The 21,984-nt window shown below is 44.8% G+C and overlaps 1 pseudogene; it reads right to left on the reverse strand.

Annotated features, from left to right (window-relative positions):
* Positions 1 to 324: 324 nt before the first annotated feature.
* On the reverse strand, positions 325 to 6,020 carry LOC123096965 (zinc finger MYM-type protein 1-like; annotated as a pseudogene).
* Between the last annotated feature and the right edge of the window lie 15,964 nt (positions 6,021 to 21,984).

Raw genomic sequence — 21,984 nt, forward strand, 5'->3', positions numbered from 1 at the left:
GCCTGAATTGTTTAAAACCACATGTTAATATGGAACAAGGATATGAATCCAAAAAATGCTCTGAGGAAATAAAAAATCAAAATAACAAGGCTTTCACAGGCCGCCAAGCCTAAAACCAAGTGCTTTCAAAGGGCCGCACAACCACTGAGTCAGGGCCGAGCCGGCAAAATAGGAGGCTCTGTGCGAAACTCTAAAATGGGCCTTATCTCACTAAGAAAAACACTACATAAACATAACTATAATAATATAAAGTTCATAATATCTTAGATACCAACTGGAAAATATAAAAATTGTACCTATTATTGATTGTATGGTCTTCAGTCTTCACTTAAACAACATCATTCTTTTAGTGTTCTTTGTAATAAAATCCTCTATAATATCCTCATAATCAATCTTGTCCAATAGATTACTCTCCAGTGCTATTGTGGCCAAATCAGTGAGCCTTTGTTGTGTCATGGTAGTGTGCATATAGGACTTCAATAGCTTCAATTTAGAAAAGCTCCGTTCTGCCGAAGTAACAGTCACAGGGATAGTCAACAGAACTCTATATGCAATACATGCATTGGGGAAACAATCATGCCGCTTCAAAAACTTTAGAATTTCAACTGGCCCAATATTTTCCTTTGGCATGAAATTTTGAAGAAACATCAACTCCACATAAAGTTCATTAGCATCAATGTCAGACTTCCCATCCTTTTCAAGAGCAACCTCAAGATTGTCACAAGAAGTTTTCAAGCTATTCTTATCCAATGATTGCAATGTTTCAGAGGTAAACAAGAAACCAAATATTTTCTGGTAACCATGATATTGGTCAAATCTGCTTGTAAGTGAGAGAATTGCTTGATCAACAATACGTAAAAAATAGTTGACTCTGAATGATTCCTCTGCAGACTGTGTGGCAACGTTTGCATCATCTGGGTTCTCATCAAAATGTCTCTTTCTTTTAATTTCTCGTCTTTTATGAAATGTTGTACCAATATCCATCTCAAGTGCAATTACTTTGGCTATCTCCAATGCTTCTAAAAAACCAGTGTCCCTATAACCCTTGAAGAAAGAAAGCAATCCTTGCACTTTCTCAATAGCAACACCAATAAGCATATCCTTTGCTTGCAAGTGTTTGCTTACTAAATTAACAGCATACAATACCTCATACCAAATGACTATCGCCACTATAAATACATACTCTCCAAGTTCATTATTTGCCAAACCTTTAGCCTCACTGCTCGTTTTTGTATCATTATCAGTCTCAGATACCTGAAATGAAAATAAATAAAATATATGTTATAGTTAGAGAAAACTAAAGAATTACATCATAACAATATGAAAATATTGGGTACCTGAAGTAGGGCCTCCCGAATGTCTGCACATTGAAGTCGAATAGCTTTAACACTGTCAACACGACTCTCCCAGCGTGTAGCTGACACTGACTTGGGAGTTAGTCCTGTTATGTTATTTTTCAGAATCTGCCATTTCTTAGTAGAATTAGCAAAAGTCGTATATATGCGTTGGATGATTCCAAAGAAGTCTTTAGCTTTACCGCAAGTCTTAGCCATATCACAAAGTGTCAAATTAAGGCTATGACAACCACAAGCAGAATAGAATGCTCTAGGATTTACATTCAAAAGTCTCCTTTGGACACCTTGCTGGTTTCCTTTCATATTTGACCCGTTATCATAACCTTGTCCTCTCACATCATCTATATCAAGATCAAGAAGCTTTAGTTCATTCTCTAGCACTTCAAAAAGCCATTGCCCAGTCGTATCATTCACATCTAAAAATCCTAGAAAGGATTCTTCTATGCAAACATGACTAGAAGATGAATCAACATATCTTATGATTATAGACATTTGAACTTGATGGCTTGCATCTGGGGTACAATCAAGTATGACAGAGAAGTACTTTGCACTTTATTTTCTTAACAATCTCATACCTAATAGCAGAAGCAAGTAGGTGTATCAACTCATTCTGAATCTTAAAATCAAGATAATGAGTATGAGTTTCTTCATTTGTAATACAACGGACATGCTCTTGAATAACCGGGTCAAATTCAGCCAACATCTCAACCAAACCCAAATTGCCATTGCTATCTTCATACAATTTTCTGTTAGTACCACGAAAGGCTAGATTATGCCTGGCAAGGAATTTTACAATGCAAACGATTCTGGACAGAACTTTTCTCCAGTGCTCCTTTTCACTCTCAAGTTGTCGTTGAGCAGCTTTATCAATTGTTTCATGCTTTTGTAATCTAGTACGCAACTCATACCAAGTTGTCATATTCAAAACATGATCTGCACTTGTCTCATGCTCTTTAAGTCTAGTGCCAAGATGTGTCCAATCATTATACCCCTCATTTGCCAAATTACCTTTTCGATACCCTTTTGCGAATAATTTACAACCGAAGCAAAACACTTTATCGAGTTCCTCATAATAGACAAGCCAATCCCTATCGCAATGCTCTCCATTCAATAGAATTCTAGTGTAGAATAGTGCAGAAAACCTCCTTTTATATTTATCCTTACGACCTTTCTTAAATGACATGTCCCTTTGAGGGCCCTTTTGTGCTAAAATATCAATTTGCTTAGAATTAAGGGAATCCCAATTTCTTGGATCAAATATATCAAACTAAAAAGAATCATCAACGTCTGCAGTAGGTGAAGTATTCAAGTTACCATCAGTATTACTAGCCCCAATGTCATCACAATTTTCTTCACTCTCAACATTATTTTCTATCTATGTCTCGGCATCTCTAGGGCTAGGATCATTGTCAACATTATTATCCGGAGCATGCTCTCTATCAAGTGACTGATTATCGGAGGACACTTGTGGTATTCCTATGACAAAATTATCCATATCTCCTTTTTGAGACAGAGTTAAATCCTTTTTTTTGTTTCTTCAAACGCTTTTTGTAACCAGATTCATGTTTTCTAAATGCAGACATGACTTGGATCTTGCAATACTAGACACCTAATAGATGAAAAGAATATTAAAATTAACTGTAAGATTTTGGAAGAATCAAACAGCTGGCAGAAATCAAAATTCAAAGTAAAGGCCAAAGGGCTCACATGATTACTAGGTATTGACGTGACGACGCTTAAAAAACGAAGATCGGGAGATTGGCCTGAACTTTCCTTGCCTTTCAGGTGATTTAGTTCAGGTCCTCCCTGTCTGCTGTTGACCTGTTGTCCGGCCGTTCATGCTGCTCCTGTCCTCTTGAATCCTGAAAAGGGCCTACAACGTTGGAAGTTGGAACGGAATCATGAGATTTGTAAGGAAGGAAAGGAAGGATCGGAGGAACCCTAACATGCCGCCAGTGCCAGACGAATAGACACCTCGTCGCTTCGCTCGTGTCGATGACGATCGATCGCTGATTTTTTTGTTCTTTTTCATCGGATCGATCCTATCATTGGATGAGGCGTAGACTAGTCGGGGCTGCTCCAGGTCCAGGACACCAGGCCAAGAGGCCCAAAAGGTTACTTTTTTTAGCTTAGTATATATACTGTTGCGAAGAAATTTGGAGGCCCCTGAAGCGAGGGGGCCTTGTGCAAGCGCACAGGTAGCACACCCTTAGGCTCAGGCCTGCACTGAGTTAATCCTTCATGCAAACCTTATAAGCCGGGCCTCACATGACCAATCGTCATTTTAACTTTGACAAGTTCAGGGTCTGTATAAGATTGACTTGTCAAAAGTACGGCGGGTCATTCCAGGATTACCTGGGCGGAGTGGCAGACTTAAAAAGTCAGGATAACCCGGGTTTTTAGGTGAATACACCTGGCTTCCAAGCCCGACTTCTATAGCCTATTACAAGGGTCATAAAAACTCTTGTCCGTTGAACAAAGAGCCCCCAAGTAACATTCCATTCCAGGCTTACTAGCCGGATCAAAGGGTAATCATAGATATGCTCGATGAGCAGGAAGCCCCCAAGTATGTTGTAATCATGGCGTACAAGCCGGATCAAAAGGGATATTCACAGCTATGCTCGATGAGCAGGAAGCCCCCAAGTGACCATAATAAGAAAGCCCATAAGGCAGGATACCCATGTTTGAACCGCGCATCATGGCAGCAAGTTCTCTTTGGCAGCTTTTAATTTTTTTGAGAACTCGAACTTGCGAGAGATGAATTCTTCTTAAATCGGAATTGTAAACCAGATATTGAGAGTTTCAAAGCTTGGTGAAAGACAGATTTCCTTTGAACCGGATCTTAAACCGGCATTCTTCATTTTGAGCCGGAAATTTTCTGACGGCCTTTAAATTTTCATAAATATAGCAGTAGCCTCCGGGACCAGGTTATCTTCCCTCCAATGACCCGGAGTTCTTAAATCTACTCAAACTGGCAATATTTACTGAGTCATGTCATCATAGCCCCCGAGTCTTTAAGACTACTCGAGGAGTGTGCTTGAGACTCTCCATACTTGACCGTGATATGAACCGGCATATAGTTGAACAGCGGATTACTGAAATATGTTGAATCTCGACAGGTTATAAATGACCCTGTCCATTGATCCATCTGATGTAGGCAAGGGCCATAGTTTGATGGTCTCCTTTGCAATGATGAATTCTGCATAAGAAATTACACAAACGTGAGTAATTGTTCTCGAAGAAAAAAAGTATCAATAGAAACTTGACAGGATGGATTTCACCTGATATGTTTTATCGAGAATTATCAGCCGTAGGATTGTATCAACAATGACAGAGGTGATGGCTTAAAGTGCTGCACCAGGCCGCTCAGGAAAGATCCTCCGGGTCATGTTGACCATTTTTTTCAGCACTTTGTCCACTTTGACTTTTCTTTCTGTTGTTCCAACTAGTGCAAGCACACGAGAAAGGAGAAGCACGACGGCTTAGCACAATGCAAGGTGCGGTGAAACGGCGCTCAGTGCACTGTAAGGCAGTGGCGGTTTACAAGCGCGGGCAGAGGTGGCTGAACATGGCCGTGGCTGTGGGGGAGGCGGCTCGTCCTCGCCAGCTTGAAGATGGCCAGCAGAAGCAACCCGCGACAGAAGAATCCGGTGGCAGTGCGGCACTAGGTAGTAGAGCCGGTTTTGAGGCCCTCCGTGACTGCAGCGGCAGCGGAGGCAGGGCCACGGTAGCATTGGTGGCTCAAGGCGATAGGGGCAGCGGCTCAGGTGAGCCACGGGTCAGAAGTAGACCTAGGTAGGGATGCGGCGCTGCTGGCGGCTTGACGGGCTCAGCACAGGCAGAAACGAGCCGGGGGCGCAACGGTGGCGGTTCACGGGTGGCTCGGGCCGCTGCTAGAGATGAAGACTAGGCAACGCGTGGTGGGGCGATGGGCTAGGCGATGAGGCGTGGTGGCACGTGAGTACGGCGACTCGGCCAGCGGCTCTGGAACCCAGCGGAGATGGTCGCCCAAGGCAATGGTGATTTGGCCGGAACGGCTCTTGGCGGGGGTGGCGGCTTAACAGAAAGCGGAGACTCCAGGAGGCGAGGCGCGACGGGGAGAAGCGTAAAGCCAGAGTAATTCGTGACACAGCAGAGGACGGCCCAACGGCTCGATGAAGACTGCAGAAACGAGGCGCGGCGGCTCGATGTAGGACAACACGAAAACAGGCGGCCGCTCCTCGCGCGGTGGAAGGGGCGAGTTGACAGGGTCTGTCCGCACCGGCGGCGGGTTGGAGAAGCCCAGTCATGGCCGGTTCAATGCGGCAGCCGGCTTGAGGGAGAGGACGTCAGCCACGGCGTAGGTGGCTCGACGCACGGCAAGGCTCAAGGCGGATGCGAGGCCGCGGATGCGGGCCCCGACGGCGGCTCTGGACGGCAAGGCAGATTGCAGTGGTGGCTCTCGCACAACGGTTCACTTAGTCGGACATCAGAAGATGAGCAGTAGCCTGAGACGGTAGTGATACACAGCAGAGGTAAAGCGACAGGTCGATCATAGATCAGTAGTGCTATTACTTGGTTCAGAGGCTTCTTTAACAACAAGGAGCAGACAAGGCTGCGTGCATGAGGTCGTGGTAGCTTGGAGGTGAGCACGGCGACTCGACGTGGAGGCAGCGGCTTGACCATGATTGGGGCGACTCAGAGGTGCAGGCCTGCAGTTGAGGCAGATGCGGCGGGTTGCGGCACAGGCGCCGACGGGGGCGGCTCAATGGCAGAGGCGAGACCGCGATGGCTCGTGTACCCGTAGGCGGTAGAGACGCCCAACAGGGAGAGGCGGAGGCTGGGCCTGAACTGAGGCCGAGGCATCACCGCGGCGGGCTACAACATAGGCACCGCGCAGTGAGAAAAAACGGCTCGGGAAGGTGCGTCAACTTCGACAGAGGCGTGGTCGGCTTGAAAGCGGGGGTTTTGGTTAAAGGCAAATGATGCAGCAGTGCCGGCTCGTGGGCGGCGGTTTCCCATGGCTCGATACGAGCTCCATGCGGAGGCGGCTCGGAACGAGGCGACGGCCGGCGGCTCAAAGATGGTGAAGGCGACAGTAAGAAGGCGGAGCAGTGACCGGCGAAGGCGGCTCGGCAGCAGAAGCGCTCCGGTGGAGGCTGGCGACTCAAAGCGAGGCCCGCGTGAAGGCGGCTCTGAACGAAGCCACAGCGGTTGCGTCCGAATCCAACCCCCGTCCATGTCCTTGTCCTGGTTGCAGTTGGTTTGACTCTCCGTCTGACCATGTAAGAGCTTCTGTTGGTATTTTCTCGGCGGGAATTTGCATTGCTTGATCTGATAGCTACGGAGATGCTCAAAGCGAGGCCAAGCGGGGGCAGCCTGCAGCGGCGTTTGGGCGTGGCAGTGAGCCCACGGAGGTGACGGCGTCTCACAAAAAACCACATTGGAGGGGTGCTAGGCCAGGGGCAACTCGCCGGTGACTTGGCGAAAACGGCTCAGGGCTGAGGCGCTCGGCAAAGGATGCCCGTGGAGCGGAGGCGAGGTCGTTGATTCAGTGGTAAGCCGGCAGTGAGAAGGCAGCGAAGATGCCAGCTTGAGGCCACAACAGATGAGGTGAGCCGCTGCTTTTGATGGGGCGATGGTCACGGAGTCCATGGTGATTCAACGAGGGAGGCCTCAGTAACATCTCCAGCCACGACAAGCCAGCGAGGTGAGAAGATGGCGGCTCAGCGACGAAGACGGAGGTGGAGACCCATTCCATGTCCACATCAGTTTCCAGGTCGTGGCCAGCACCCCTTTTTTTCTTTCCTTTTTCTTTGATCACGCTTTGCTGTAGTTGTTGAACTGCAAAGGAAACTGCTCCTGGATAGATCGCTCTTCTCCATGGGACTCGGCGGTTTACCACAGCGTGCGTAGCGGACGTTGAACGTACAACCCTAAATTTCTCTTGATCTTGTATGTGTTGTTTTGACTGTTCAACGATGATGACGTCTTCTGCGCCGGCTCTTTTTCATCCAACATAACACGAGCTTCTTGATCCCTGGAAGATCCCTTCAAGTACTCAACACCACCGTGCGCAGCCCCATGGTGGGCGCCAACTATCGTGGATTTGTCACGACAGATGTCCTAGTGTGAGGACTTAGTCGTGAGGCCAACGCATCTATGTGGTAGCTTGAGAGGTGTTGGTCGGGATGAAAGACATGAGGCGGATTAACACACAAGACAAGGGTTTAGACTGCTTCGGGCCCCGGGAAACATCATCCGATAATAACCCTACATGTTGTTTGTGGCTAGGTCTCATTATACTCATGAGGGAGTCGCCGCGTAAATCGGCTCTCCTCTAGTTGTGTCTAGCCTTAAAGATTCTCCCTCCTCTTGGGGTGCCCTGCCCCTCCTTATATAAGTTAAAGGGGCGGGTTACATGTAGAGTCCTAGTCGGATTAATACTTAAACTATTCTGACATCTCATCACGGGCTTCTCTCCATGGGCTTCTTAACGTCTCAGGCTTATTAACCCCAGGCGACTCTGTCTGCCGGCTTACCACTGTCTGTCGGCTTACCACTGTCTGCCGGCTTATCACTGGGTCACCAGGCTCATCCGGGTCATCAGTGAGTCGTCAGTCCTCGGGTAGTTTATCAATGAAATACCAAGTCCCAGCCGGGTCATAACTCCGGCCGGGTCATACCGCGGGGTATATCCCCGACACTCCCCCAAGCTTGAGCGATACTTTATCCTTCACGAGGCCAAAAGTTATATATATAATTCCGATCACGATGAACCAGATGCATAGGATAAAACTTTTGATGAAATTCCAATTTCAATCGGTTGTAGTTCCATGATTCAATATCATCACATAGCCTATACCATGTCAATGCCTTTCCCTTCAAAGGTAAAGGGAAGACCTTCTTCTTGACTTCATCCTCGGGCAAACCTGCAAGCTTAAATAATCCACAAACTTCATCCACATAGATTAGGTGCATATCAGGATGTAATGTTCCATCTCCTGCATAAGGATTAGCTAGCAGTTTCTCTATCATAGCCGAAGGAATTTCATAATAAATATTTTCAGTCGGTTCAGTAGGTTGAGGAGCAACTTTTGTTCTTCCGTTCGGGGTGAAGGTACCCCGAACAAGCCCCTCAAAGGATTATTTTCCATAGTGACAAGTGATAGTAAATTTCAGCACACTATATAAATGTTTCCTAACCAGATTCCACTTACCAAAGGTGCTTCACTCCCTGGCAACGGCACCAGAAAAGAGTCTTGATGACCCACAAGTATAGGGGATCTATCGTAGTCCTTTCGATAAGTAAGAGTGTCGAACCCAACGAGGAGCAAAAGGAAATGACAAGCGGTTTTCAGCAAGGTATTCTCTGCAAGCACTGAAATTATCGGTAACAGATAGTTTTGTGATAAGATAATTTGTAACGGGTAACAAGTAAAAAAAGTAACTAAGGTGCAGCAAGGTGGCCCAATCCTTTTTGTAGCAAAGGACAAGCCTGGACGAACACTTATATAAAGCAAAGTGCTCCCGAGGACACATGGGAATTACTGTCAAGCTAGTTTTCATCATGCTCATATGATTCGCGTTTGTTACTTTGATAATTTGATATGTGGGTGGACCGGTGGTTGGGTGCTGTCCTTCCTTGGAAAAGCCTCCCACTTATGATTAACCCCTCTCACAAGCATCGCAACTACGAAAGAAGAATTAAGATAAATCTAGCCATAGCATGAAACATATGGATCCAAATCATCCCCTTACGAAGCAATGCATGAACTAGGGGTTAAGCTTCTGTCACTCTAGCAACCCATCATCTACTTATTACTTCCCAATGCCTTTCCCTAGGCCCAAATCATGGTGAAGTGTCATGTAGTCTACGTTCACATAACACCACTAGAGGAAAGACAACATACATATCATCAAAATATCGAACGAATACCAAATTCACATGATTACTTATAACAAGACTTCTCCCATGTCCTCAGGAACAAACGTAACTACTCACAAAGCATATTCATGTTCATAACCAGAGGAGTATTAATTATCATTAAAGATCTGAACATATGATCTTCCACCGAATAAACCAACTAGCATCAACTACAAGGAGTAATCAACACTACTAGCAACCCACCGGTACCGATCTGAGGTTTTGAGACAGAGATCGGATACAAGAGATGAACTAGGGTTTGGAGAGGAGATGGTGCTGGTGAAGATGTTGATGGAGATTGACCCCCTCTCGATGAGAGGATCGTTGGTGATGACGATGGCTTCGATTTCCCCCTCCCGGAGGGAAGTTTCCTCGGCAGAACAGCTCCGCCGGAGCCCTAGAGTGGTTCTGCCCAGGTTCCACCTCGAGACAGCGGCGCTTCGTCCCGAAAGCTTCCTTATGATTTTTCCAGGTCAAAACACACCATATAGCAGAAGATGGGCACCAGAGGCCTGACAGAGGGCCCACAAGGTAGGCGGGGTGCGCCCAGGGGGTAGGGCACGCCCTCCACCCTTGTGGCTTTCTGGTGGGTCCCCTCTGGTACTTTCTTTGTCCAATATTTTTTATTAATTATAAAATGACTCTCCGTAAATTTTCAGGACTTTTGGAGTTGTGCAGAATAGGCCTATAATATTTGCTCCTTTTCCAGCCCAGAATTCCAGCTGCAGGCATTCTCCCTCTTCATGTAAACCTTGTAAAATAAGAGAGAAAAGGCATAAGTATTGTGCTATAATGTGTAATAACAAACCATAATGCAATAAATATCGATATAAAAGCATGATGCAAAATGGACGTATCAGGTGATTCCTCATATTCCCTTGATGTTATGGACACACTGTTACTTTGAGTATTAATACAGTCCTTCGTAGAAGTCGGGTCAACCCCAAGGATACCCGCGAGAGTTGGTGCAGTCCTATGATGAAGACAGGTTGCCCCTAAGGGTACCCGCGGGAGTTAATGATGCGACACGACCGGGAAGGCAGAGACCGCCTTAGGAGAGGGATGGGATTGGCCCTTGTCTTAAGACCGCGAGACAGGGCGACAGGATCACTGATCGTCTTCGGGAGCTCCCAATACACTAACGGATTTGGATATGTGATCTGAGTAGGCCTCTGGCCTTATCGCACTAACCACCACGTGGGATAACTTATGGGCACTCGACGTCGTACGATTCTCCCGAAAACTATTCGGATGTCACAATTCAGAGATGTGGCTGATTGTTGGGGTGGACGGTAACTGCCCGCGCTTGTATAAGGAGGTGGGTCTAGTCCCCGGCCAGTCGTAAAATGCTCAGGAGTGCTAGGACGATTGGCCCATGACCCCTTCGCACTTAGGATGTAGACAGGCATGCTGACCTCTTTGTTGAGCCTAGGTACTAGGTTGGACTATGGTGTGTCGATCAGCCGAGGACGGACATCACCCAGAAAAGTGTGTCCGGCCGGAGTTAGCCGAGCGTGATGGGTAAGTTGGTGCACCCCTATAGGGAAGTAATCCATTAGAATAGTTGTGTCCACGGTAACTGACGCTCGGAATTGTATCCCGATCTACTACAACTAGAACTGGATACTTGTTACACTAAACTGATATGATGCTCCAGGGTCGCTTCCTCGTGGGGTAGACGAGGAAGGATCTCTGGGAGTTGCTGTTATATACTTGTTACACTAAACTGATATGATGGCTCCGGGATTGCTTCCTCGCGGGGTAGACGAGGAAGGATCTCTGGGCGTTGCAATTATATACTTGTTACTATTTGATATGTTACTCTACTCTCTTCTGTTGTTGCAAGACGCTGCAAGAGGCTAGTCTTCATTAGGCTAGGTCGTCCCTTCTATTCTAGCATTTCTGCAGTATAGTCCTCAGACAAATCATTCCCTTGATACTGATGCATACTTAGCATAGATCTGATGTAAGTCTTGCGAGTACTTTGGATGAATATTCACGGTTGATTCGCTACCTTTTTCCCCTCTACCCGGTTGCTGCGATCCGATGATGGAGCCCCAAAGCTAGCTAATCCCGCCGATGGCTACGAGGAGACCGACGACCAGGAGTAGTTAGGAGGCCCTAGGCAGGAGGCTTGTGCCTTTTTGATCTAGATATCGTTGTTTTACTAGCGTTCTTAAGGCAAACTTGTCTATTTATGTCGGTACTCAGATATTGTTGCTTTCGCTGACTTATGTATTCGGGTGCTCGTGGCCCTGGCTTGTAATTTAAAGCTTCATGTTTGAATTTGTATCTAGAGTTGTGTTTTGATATCTTCTGGTGAGTCTCTAGCTTTGATCATGCATGTTTGCGTGTATGATTAGTGCACGGTCGAGGCGGGGGCGTCACAAGTTGGTATCAGAGCCGACTGCCTGTAGGAAGCCCCTTTCCAATTCCTTGGCCTAAGTTGAGTCTAGTCATTGAAAAACTATTTTACTAACATTGTTGTATGGCTTATAGGCCCACATCACCAATGGATGAGATTAGGATATTTTATTCATTTCCTTTACTCTGGGATTCTGATCTCTCTTCTTTTCGAGTTAAATATTTAACTAACTCTAACTTTAGGTTCTCGTAACTACTTCCTCCCAGAGAGCCCTTCATTCTAGATGACTGCTCGATTCATCAGAAGATTCTGATGATACTCTTCGATATTTTCCCGAGACCCTTGTACCCATTGCCTTTGCAATTCTCTACCACCGATAATTCCCTATGGATAATCACCTACACGTGCCATTCATACAATCATTCCCCGTTGCTCTTGTTATTACAAGATACCCCGAAACATTTTCCTATATCCCGAGAATCCATTGTGCCTACTGCCTTGCAGCCCCTTTTCTAAATGAATACACATATGAATAAATCTTCACACTTACCGGGGATTCGTTCATCCCTAATTGTTCATGTGTTTCATAAAATAAGTTGAAATGCTATCCGATCTTACGAAATTCTCTACATCCTATTGCTCTTGAAATTCTTGCAAGCTTGCATTCTGGTTAATTCCATATGTCTCACAATATTCATTAAAGTCCTTTGTGATTGTCATTCTGGTCCTATTGATTCAAGATGTGTGCGAATACTCGCAATCATTAATTAATCCTTAGAAATTATCCTTTCGGCTCAGAAGTCATTCTTGATATGAGCTGGCTCGTGTCCAATCAAGTTTTTATTGGATGTGCCTCTAACTCTATTCAACTTACTCATTTTTCATCAGAGGAGTTGCTTCTGATCCATCGATTTTGAAATCATAATTCCTTTGTATTTAAGCGTCGAATTGTTCGGATGTTTCCATAATCCGATGTCCTTACCTTCTTTCTTCTCTCGATGGACTCTAATGTGGAGCCATTGTTTAACTGTTATGACCCCTCTGGTGGGTTATGACCCGATAGTTCCTCCGTAAATCTAAACGCTTTACGAGTTCTTCCCGTGATACATAATGCGTTTGGCAATTTGTATCCTCTGCTTTTGTCAACCATGCTCTACCTTCGAGCTTGTGTAGTTTACTCCTGAAGTTTGTGGAATAGGTCCCTAAGATGCCCCGATGGGTTGTATCCATGTTTTTGCCATCCGTGTGAACCCGAAAGTTTTCACAAGTCATACTCTTTTGGTCTTTCGCCAGATAAATTTTCAACACTACAACTTCGAAAACCAGAAGTAAATGAAAGTTTATGCATTGATGTAGTGGGAGTCGACCTGGAACTTTGTGTTCATGCCCATGGAAACGATGTAGACCATCACAGAAGCTTCTTGTAAAATATTTAATCATTTGAATAATTCTTCTGGTATCATTAAATTTGATCCCTTACACCTATGGTTCCGACCATGCTTTCCTTATTCAATATATCTGAAAAGAATCCATTCCGGTGCCTCTTCTACTTTTCGACAAGGTTAAAGTATCTACTGTCGCAGGTTAATGACCCAGTTCAGCTTCTATTATGTTCTACCTTCGGGTATTACCCCTTGGTATCTCAAGGATATCATGCCATTGCACTAAATCTTATTAATTTTTGATGAAGTAATACCTTTCCTTATCTTAGTCATTCTAAGGTTCTGGGTTGTTGTCAACCAAGAACACCGGCTAGTGAATCGAATCTGCACTACAATTCAATACCCCTAGTAATTTGTTCCTGGGAAATTTAAACTCAATCTTGTCATTCCTAGACTACCGGCTACATCTTTATCATGCTACCTTTGTGAAGGAAATGTGCCCTAGAGGCAATAATAAAGTTGTTATTTACATTTCCTTATATCATGATAAATGTTTATTATTCATGCTAGAATTGTATTAACCGGAAACTTAGTAGATGTGTGAATACATAGACAAACAGAGTGTCCCTAGTATGCCTCTACTTGACTAGCTTGTTTATCAAAGATGGTTATGTTTCCTAGCCATAGACATGTGTTGTCATTTGATGAACGGGATCACATCATTAGAGAATGATGCGATGGACAAGACCCATCCGTTAGCTTAGCACTATGATCGTTTAGTTTGTTGCTATTCATCATGACTTATACATGTTCCTCTGACTATGAGATCATGCAACTCCCGAATACCAGAGGAACACTTAGTGTGCTATCAAACGTCACAACGTAACTGGGTGATTATAAAGATGCTCTACAGGTGTCTCCGATGGTGTTTGTTGAGTTGGCATAGATCGAGATTAGGATTTGTCACTCCGATAGTCGGAGAGGTATCTCTGGGCCCTCTCAGTAATGCACATCACTATAAGCCTTGCAAGCAATGTGACTAATGAGTTAGTTGCGGGATGATGCATTACGAAACGAGTAAAGAGACTTGCCGTTAACGAGATAGAACTAGGTATAGTGATACCGACGATCGAATCTCGGGCAAGTAACATACCGATGACAAAGGGAACAACGTATGTTGTTACGCGGTTTGACCGGTAAAGATCTTCGTAGAATATGTAGGAGCCAATATGAGCATCCAGGTTCCGCTATTGGTTATTGACCGGAGATGTGTCTCGGTCATGTCTACATAGTTCTCGAACCCGTAGGGTCCGCACGCTTAATGTTCGATGACGATTTGTATTATGAGTTATGTAATTTGATGTACCGAAGGTTGTTCGGAGTCCTGGACGAGATCACGGACATGAGGAGGAGTATCGAAATGCTCGAGACATAAAGATTGATATATTGGAAGGTTATGTTTGGACACCGGAAAGGTTTCAGATAAGTTCGGGCATTTTCCGGAGTATCGGGGGGTTACTAGAACCCCCCGGGGGGTCAATGGGCCTTCATGGGCGCTAGTGGAAGAGAGGAGGAGGCGGCCAAGTGGAGGCGCATGCCCCCAAGCCCAATCCGAATTGGGGGGGGGGGGCGGCCCCCCTTTCCTTCTCTCCCTCTTCCTCTTTCCTTCCCCTCTTAGTTGGACTAGGAAAGGGGGAACCTAGTAGGAGTAGGATTCCCTCCCTTGGGGCGCACCCCTTGAGGCCGTCGGCCCCCTCCTCCACTCCTTTATATACGGGGGAGGGGGGCACCCCATAGAGACACAAGTTGATTTCTTAGCCGTGTGCGGTGCCCCCCTCCACAGTTTTCCACCTCGGTCATATTGTCGTAGTGCTTAGGCGAAGCCCTGCATCGGTAACTTCATCATCACCGTCACCATGCCATCGTGCTGATGGAACTCTCCCTCAGCCTCAGCTGGATCTAGAGTTCAAGGCACGTCACCGAGCTGAACGTGTGCAGATCACGCAGGTGCCGTGCGTTCGGTACTTGATCGGTTGGATCGCGAAGACGTTCGACTACATCAACCGCGTTACTTTACGCTTCTTCTTTCGGTCTACGAGGGTACGTGGACACACTCTCCCCACTCGTTGCTATGCTTCTCCTAGATAGATCTTGCGTGATCGTAGGATTTTTTTTTGAAATACTACGTTCCCCAACAGTGGCATCCGAGCCAGGTCTATGCGTAGATGTGATATGCACGAGTAGAACACAAAGAGTTGTGGGCGATAATAGTCATATTGCTTACCAGCATGTCATACTTTGATTCGGCGGTATTGTTGGATGAAGCGTCCCAGACCAACATTACATGACCGTGTTCATGAGACTGGTTCTACCGCCGTGCTTCGCACACAGCTGGCTAGTGGGTGTCTGTTTCTCCAACTTTAGTTGAATCGAGTGTGACTACGTCCGGTCCTTGTTGAAGGTTAAAACATCACACTTGACGAAAAATTGTTTTGGTTTTTGATACGTAGGTAAGAACGGTTCTTGCTAAGCCCGTAGCAGCCACGTAAAACTTGCAACGACAAAGTAGAGGACGTCTAACTTGTTTTTGCAGGAGCCATATGGTTGTCGCTTTATTGTATGAAATGCAATCGCCATGTAATTGCTTTACTTTATCACTAAGCGGTAGCGATAGTCGTAGAAGCAATAGTTGGCGAGACAACAACGATGCTTCGATGGAGATCGAGGTGTCAAGCCGGTCACGATGGTGATCATGATGGTGCTTTGGAGATGGAGATCAAAGGCACAAGATCATGATGGCCATATCATATCACTTATATTGATTGCATGTGATGTTTATCCTTTATGCATCTTATTTTGCTTAGTACGGCGGTAGCATTATAAGATGATCTCTCACTAAATTTCAAGGTACAAGTGTTCTCCCTGAGTATGCACCGTTGCGACAGTTCATCGTGCCGAGACACCACGTGATGATCGGGTGTGATAAGCTCTACGTTCACATACAATGGGTACAAGCCAGTTTTGCACACGCAGAATACTCGGGTTAAACTTGACGAGCCTAGCATATGCAGATATGGCCTCGGAACACTGAGACCAAAAGGTCGAGCGTGGATCATATAGTAGATATGATCAACATAGCAATGTTCACCATTGAAAACTATTCCATCTCACATGATGATCGGACATGGTTTAGTTGATATGGATCACGTGATCACTTAGATGATTAGAGGGATGTCTATCTAAGTGGGAGTTCTTAAGTAATATGATTAATTGAACTTTAATTTATCATGAACTTAGTACCTGATAGTATTTTGCATGTCTATGTTGTTGTAGATAAATGTCTTGTGCTACTGTTCCATTGAATTTTAATGCGTTCCTAGAGAAAGCTAAGTTGAAAGATGATGGTAGCAACTACACGGACTGGGTCCGTAACTTGAGGATTATCCTCATTGCTGCACAGAAGAATTACGTCGTCGAAGCACCGCTAGGTGCAAGACCCGCTGCTGGAGCAACGCCAGACGTTGTGAACGCCTGGCAGAGCAAAGCTGATGACTACTCAATAGTTCAGTGTGCCATGCTTTACGGCTTAGAACCAGGACTTCAATGACGTTTTGAACCTCATGGAGCATATGAGATGTTCCAAGAGTTGAAGTTAATATTTCAAGCAAATGCCCGGATTGAGAGATATGAAGTCTCCAATAAGTTCTACAGCTGCAAAATGGAGGAGAATAGTTCTGTCAGTGAGCATATACTCAGAATGTCTGGGTACCACAATCACTTGACTCAACTGGGAGTTAATCTTTCGGTTGATAGTGTCATTGACAGAGTTCTCCAATCACTGCCACCAAGCTACAAAAGCGTCGTGATGAACTATAATATGCAAGGGATGGATACGACAATTCCCGAGCTCTTCGCGATGCTAAAGGCTGCGGAGGTAGAAATCAAGAAGGAGCATCAAGTGTTGATGGTCAACAAGACCACTAGTTTCAAGAAGAAGGGCAAAGGGAAGAAGGGGAACTTCAAGAAGAATGGCAAGCAAGTTGCTGCTCAAGTGAAGAAGCCCAAGTCTGGACCTAAGCCTGAGACTGAGTGCTTCTACTGCGAAGGGACTGGTCACTGGCAATGGAACTGCCCCAAGTATTTGGCGGATAAGAAGGATGGCAAAGTGAAAGGTATATTTAATATACATGTTATTGATGTGTACTTAACTAATGCTCGCAGTAGCGACTATGTATTTGATACTGGTTCTGTTGCTCATATTTGCAACTCGAAACAGGGGCTATGGATTAAGCGAAGATTGGCTAAGGACAAGGTGACGATGCGCGTGGGAAATGGTTCCAAAGTCGATGTGATCGCCGTCGGCACGCTACCTCTACATCTACCTTCGGGATTAGTTTCAGACCTGAATAATTGTTAATTTGTGCCAGCGTTAAGCATGAAAATTATATCTGGATCTTGTTTGATGCGAGACAGTTATTCATTTAAATCAGAGAATAATGGTTGTTCTATTTATATGAGTAATATCTTTTATGGTCATGCACCCTTGATGAGTGGTCTATTTTTACTAAATCTCGATAGTAGTGATACACATATTCATAGTATTGAAACCAAAAGATATAAGTTCAATAATGATAGTGCAACTTATTTGTGGCACTGCCGTTTAGGTCATATTGGTGTAAAGCGCATGAAGAAACTCCATACTGATGGGCTTTTGGACACTTGATTATGAATCACTTGATGCTTGCAAACCATGCCTCATGGGCAAGATGACTAAGACTCCGTTCTCCGGAACAATGGAGTGAGCAACAGACTTGTTGGAAATAATACATACCGATGTATGCGGTCCAATGAGTGTTGAGGCTCGCGGCGGGTATCGTTATTTTCTGACATTCACACATGATTTGAGCAGATATGGGTATATCTACTTGATGAAACATAAGTCTGAAACATTTGAAAAGTTCAAAGAATTTCAGAGTGAAGTGGAAAATCATCGTAACAAGAAAATATAGTTTCTACGATCTGATCGTGGAGGTGAATATTTGAGTTACGAGTTTGGTCTTCATTTGAAACAATGCGGAATAGTTTCACAACTCACGCCACCCGGAACACCACAGTGTAATGGTGTGTCCGAATGTCGTAACCACACTTTATTAGATATGGTGTGATCTATGATGTCTCTTACTGATTTACCACTATTGTTTTGGGGTTATGCTTTAGAGACGGATGCATTCGGGTTAAATAGGGCACCATCTAAATCCGTTGAGACGACACCATATGAACTGTGGTTTGGCAAGAAACCCAAGTTGTCGTTTCTTAAAGTTTGGGGCTGGGATGCTTATGTGAAAAAGCTTCAACCTGATAAGCTCGAACCAAATCGGAGAAATGTGTGTTCATAGGATACCCAAAGGAAACTGTTGGGTACACCTTCTATCACAGATCCGAAGGCAAGATTTTTGTTGCTAAGAATGGATCCTTTCTAGAGAAGGAGTTTCTCTCGAAAGAAGTGAGTGGGAGGAAAGTAGAACTTGATGAGGTAATTGTACCTGCTCCCTCATTGGAAAGTAGTTCATCACAGAAATCAGTTCTAGTGATTCCTACACCAATTAGTGAGGAAGCTAATGATGTTGATCATGAAGCTTCTGATCAAGTTACTACCGAACCTCGTAGGTCAACCAGAGTAAGATCCGCACCAGAGTGGTACGATAATCCGGTTCTGGACGTCATGTTACTTAACCATGACGAACCTACGAACTATGAGGAAGCGATGATGAGCCCAGATTCTGCGAAATGGCTTGAGGCCATGAAATCTGAGATGGGATCCATGTATGAGATCAAGGTGTGGACTTTGGTTGACTTGCCCGATGATCGGCAAGCCATATAGAATAAATGGATCTTCAAGAAGAAGACTGACGCAGACGGTAATGTTACTGTCTACAAAGCTCGACTTGTTGCGAAAGGTTTTCAACAAGTTCAAGGAGTTGACTACGATGAGACTTTCTCACCCGGAGCGATGCTTAAGTCTGTCCGAATCATGTTAGCAATTGCCGCATTTTATGATTATGAAATTTGGAAAATGGATGTCAAAACTGCATTCCTGAAAGGATTTCTGGAAGAAGAGTTGTATATGATGCAACCAGAAGGTTTTGTCGATCCAAAAGGTGCTAACAAAGTGTGCAAGCTATAGCGATCCATTTATGGACTGGTGCAGGCCTCTCGGAGTTGGAATAAACGTTTTGGTAGTGTGATCAAAGCATATGGTTTTATACAGACTTTTCGAGAAGCCTGTATTTACAAGAAAGTGAGTGGGAGTTCTGTAGCATTTATAATATTATATGTGGATGACATATTCTTGATTGGAAATAATATAGAATTTCTGGATAGCATAAAAGGATACTTGAACAAGAGTTTTTCTATGAAAGACCTCGGTGAAGCTGCTTACATATTGGGCATCAAGATCTATAGAGATAGATCAAGACGCTTAATTGGACTTTCACAAAGCACATACCTTGATAAGACTTTGAAGAAGTTCAAAATGGATCAGTCAAAGAAAGGGTTCTTGCCTATGTTACAAGGTGTGAAGTTGAGTGAGACTCAATGCCCGGCTACTATAGAAGATAGAGAGAAAATGAAAGTCATTCCATATGCCTCAGCCATAGGTTCCATCATGTATGCAATGCTATGTACCAGACCTGATGTGTGCCTTGCTATAAGTATAGTAGGGAGGTACCAAAGTAATCCAGGAATGGATCATTGGACAGCGGTCAAGAACATCCTGAAATACCTGAAAAGGACTAAGGATATGTTTCTCGTTTATGGAGGTGACAAAGAGCTCGTTGTAAATGGTTACGTCTATGCAACCTTTGACACTGATCTGGATGACTCTAAGTCGCAAACCGGATACGTATTTATATTGAATGGTGGAGCTGTCAGTTGGTGCAGTTCCAAACAGAGCGTCGTGGTGGGATCTACGTGTGAAGCAGAGTACATAGCTGCTTCGGAAGCAGCAAATGAAGGAGTCTGGATGAAGGAGTTCATATCTGATCTAGGTATCATAACTAGTGCATCGGGTCCAATGAAAATCTTTTGTGACAATACTGGTGCAATTGCTTTGGCAAAGGAATCCAGATTTCACAAGAAGACCAAGCACATCAAAAGACCCTTCAATTCCATCCGTCATCAAGTGTCGGAAGGGGACATAAAGATTTGCAAGATACATACGGATCTGAATATTGCAGACCCGTTGACCAAGCCTCTCTCACGAGCAAAACATGGTCAGCACCAAGACTCCATGGGTGTTAGAATCATTACTATGTAATCTAGATTATTGACTCTAGTGCAAGTGGGAGACTGAAGGAAATGTGCCCTAGAGGCAATAATAAAGTTGTTATTTACATTTCCTTATATCATGATAAATGTTTATTATTCATGCTAGAATTGTATTAACCGGAAACTTAGTAGATGTGTGAATACATAGACAAACAGAGTGTCCCTAGTATGCCTCTACTTGACTAGCTTGTTTATCAAAGATGGTTATGTTTCCTAGCCATAGACATGTGTTGTCATTTGATGAATGGGATCACATCATTAGAGAATGATGTGATGGACAAGACCCATCCGTTAGCTTAGCACTATGATCGTTTAGTTTGTTGCTATTGCTTTCATCATGACTTATACATGTTCCTCTGACTATGAGATTATGCAACTTCCGAATACCGGAGGAACACTTAGTGTGCTATCAAACGTCACAACATAACTGGGTGATTATAAAGATGCTCTACAGGTGTCTCCGATGGTGTTTGTTGAGTTGGCATAGATCAAGATTAGGATTTGTCACTCCGATTGTCGAAGAGGTATCTCTGGGCCCTCTCGGTAATGCACATCACTATAAGCCTTGCAAGCAATGTGACTAATGATTTAGTTGCGGGATGATGCATTACGGAACGAGTAAAGAGACTTGCCGTTAACGAGATTGAACTAGGTATAGTGATACCGATGATCGGATCTCGGGAAGTAACATACCGATGACAAAGGGAACAACGTATGCTGTTATGCGGTTTGACCGATAAAGATCTTCGTAGAATATGTAGGAGCCAATATGAGAATCCAGGTTCCACTATTGGTTATTGACCGAAGGTGTGTCTCGGTCATGTCTACATAGTTCTCGAACCCGTAGGGTCCGCACGCTTAACGTTCGATGACGATTTGTATTATGAGTTATGTGATTTGATGTACCGAAGGTTGTTCGGAGTCCCGGATGAGATCACGGACATGACGAGGAGTATCGAAATGGTCGAGACATAAAGATTGATATATTGGAAGGTTATGTTTGGACACCGGAAAGGTTTCGGATAAGTTCGGGCATTTTCCGGAGTACCGGGGGGTTTCGGAAACCCCCCGGGGGGTCAATGGGCCTTCATAGGCCCTAGTGGAAGAGAGGAGGAGGCGGCCAAGTGGAGGCGCGCGCCCCCCAAGCCCAATCCAAATTAGGGGGGGGCGTCCTCCCTTTCCTTCTCTCCCTCTTCCTCTTTCCTTCCCCTCCTAGTTGGACTAGGAAAGGGGGGAACCTACTCCTAGTAGGAGTAGGTTCCCCCCTTGGGGCGTGATGACCCGCAAGTATAGGGGATCTATCGTAGTCCTTTCGATAAGTAAGAGTGTCGAACCCAACAAGGAGCAGAAGGAAATGATAAGCAGTTTTCAGCAAGGTATTCTCTGCAAGCACTGAAATTATAGGTAACAGATAGTTTTGTGATAGGATAATTTGTAACGAGCAACAAGTAACAATAGTAAATAAAGTGCAGAAAGGTGGCCCAATCCTTTTTGTAGCAAAGGACAAGCCTGGACAAACTCTTATATAGAGAAAAGCGCTCCCGAGGACACATGGGAATTATCGTCAAGCTAGTTTTCATCACGTTCATATGATTCGCCGTTCGGTACTTTGATAATTTGATATGTGGGTGGACCGGTGCTTGGGTGCTG

This window comes from Triticum aestivum, chromosome 4D (assembly GCF_018294505.1).
Source record: "Triticum aestivum cultivar Chinese Spring chromosome 4D, IWGSC CS RefSeq v2.1, whole genome shotgun sequence".
NCBI classification, from domain to species: Eukaryota; Viridiplantae; Streptophyta; class Magnoliopsida; order Poales; family Poaceae; genus Triticum; species Triticum aestivum.